Source organism: Drosophila miranda, assembly GCF_003369915.1.
Source record: "Drosophila miranda strain MSH22 chromosome Y unlocalized genomic scaffold, D.miranda_PacBio2.1 Contig_Y9_pilon, whole genome shotgun sequence".
Taxonomy (NCBI): domain Eukaryota; kingdom Metazoa; phylum Arthropoda; class Insecta; order Diptera; family Drosophilidae; genus Drosophila; species Drosophila miranda.
The window spans coordinates 95,058-96,998 of NW_022881654.1; positions in this window are offsets into that span (position 1 = coordinate 95,058).

A 1,941-nucleotide genomic window follows, 5' to 3' on the forward strand; every position below is an offset into this window, starting at 1 on the left:
TTTTTATAGCCAAAAGGAACAAATCAATTTGCACTGGCTACGCAGCACCCGACATCACGCTCAGACTGATTTTCTGTCTCTCTCGCACGCACTCTTTGTCGTGTCGTTTAATATTAGCGGCGTCTGCCGGAGGAGAGCCATACTGAATTAGTATCGGCTATAACCGTAGAGTTGCGGTGTCCGCAGCAACTCACAACGTTCCCCCTCGTTTTATATTCTCTTTCTCCCGACTGTTATCTATGTTTCCTTTCCACCTCCTGGGCGAAAGGACACAGCACAAATTCTGCAGGTGAAAGGTACGCGAAAGCAAAGAAAAGGCCAAACGGCCAATCTCCGACGGTGCTAGATCGACACTTTCTCTCCGCCGATCTGCTCGCGACCAAGGGACGGGCCCTCCTTATCTGCCGCGTCGCGCTTGACTACTAAAGTGCCGACGCCAACGCCTCGGGAAGCTAGCCGCTTGGGGGGACCGAGCGCTCCCCAAATGTCTTCTCCCTCTGCTTCCACGCTCGCTTCTCCGATGGCTGAGCGCTTTCCAGACAATCCCAAAGGTTTAAACGCCACTTTGTTAGGCTTGCGGCTGCTGTTGTTTGCTGGCTGGCTTCCTTGGACGATCGAATCCGCACTGATTAACTCGATTTACTAAGCGCCAAGACTACAAATGGGACAACTCTTTATTCTCCTTTAGCCCTTCTCTTCTCTTCCCGCAGCACTTACCCCAATCGGACTCAGCGCTAACCGGCTTCTGACGACTGAATAGCCCACTCGCCTTCAACCAAGAATCTCGCAGTCGAATCTTGGGTTTAGATATTTAGATTCCCTAGAGTTTTTCTCTTCACTAAATTCTTGGTTTTTCCTTTTCGTCGGACCGATACGCAACCGACTCAATTGACTTTCACGAGGGAATAGCCGATAGGGACGCCAACGTTCTGGCGGCAAATCCTCTAACAGGTCCCTGGATGCATTTTCAACAGAGATAGCCTGACGTTTTGACCTGTTACCGTCTTTTTGGTTTTCCCTTGACCTGTCGTTCGCCTGCCACTCTGAGCACTAGATGGCGCCACAAAAAAAAATTTACATTTCCTGCTGCAAGCGCTACAAAAGCCCCCACGAAAGATCAGGATTGGGGGTCACACTCCCAAGAATGATAACAGGACAGCTTGAAGCAGTTGGTTTACTGACGAAGATCTTTCGCGTGAAACCGTCCTACGTAACGACCCTGCAAATCCTCTAACTCATAGTAGGCCTGCCCTATCTTCTTTTTGACCCTGGCCTTCAGAAAGGCCGCACCCAACTTCGCGCAGTACCCTGACTGAAAATTGCTCTGCCTGAAATTTCTTCGGAACACCTCCTGGCCGACATTGTAGGATATGTCTCTCGACCGTAAGTTATACTGCCGTTCATTCTTATCGTTCTGTTTTTTCATGACTTCTAGAGCCTTGCTTCGAACCAAGTCTAATGAATCCTCCCGCGAGAAAACTGCTGACCTGTCGTCCATCACCCGCAATGCTCTCAGAAGCTTGTATGTTGCCCCGGACGTGATGAAATGCTGTCCGAACACCATATAATAAGGAGTTGCATTCAGACTTGCATGCACCGCCGAACGCAATGCGCAGCAAATGCTGCTGAGGTGCTCGTCCCAGTCCTTCTGATCCTCGCGCACATAAGATCGGATTGCTGCAATCACCGAGCGATTTACACGTTCGGAAGCATTAGCTTGGGGTGCGTACAAGGCCGTGAGAGTGTGCGAAACTTTATATTCCCGGAGCAGCTTTTGGAATGCCTCAGACTTAAATTGTGTGCCATTGTCGGATACTATTGTCTCCGGAACCCTGAAAGCATGAAAAAGATCTTGCTGCATGTATTTGACTACCACGTCCGCGGTCAACTTCTTCACTGCCTTAAGAAACACATATTTAGAATAGTGATCGAGGACGATAA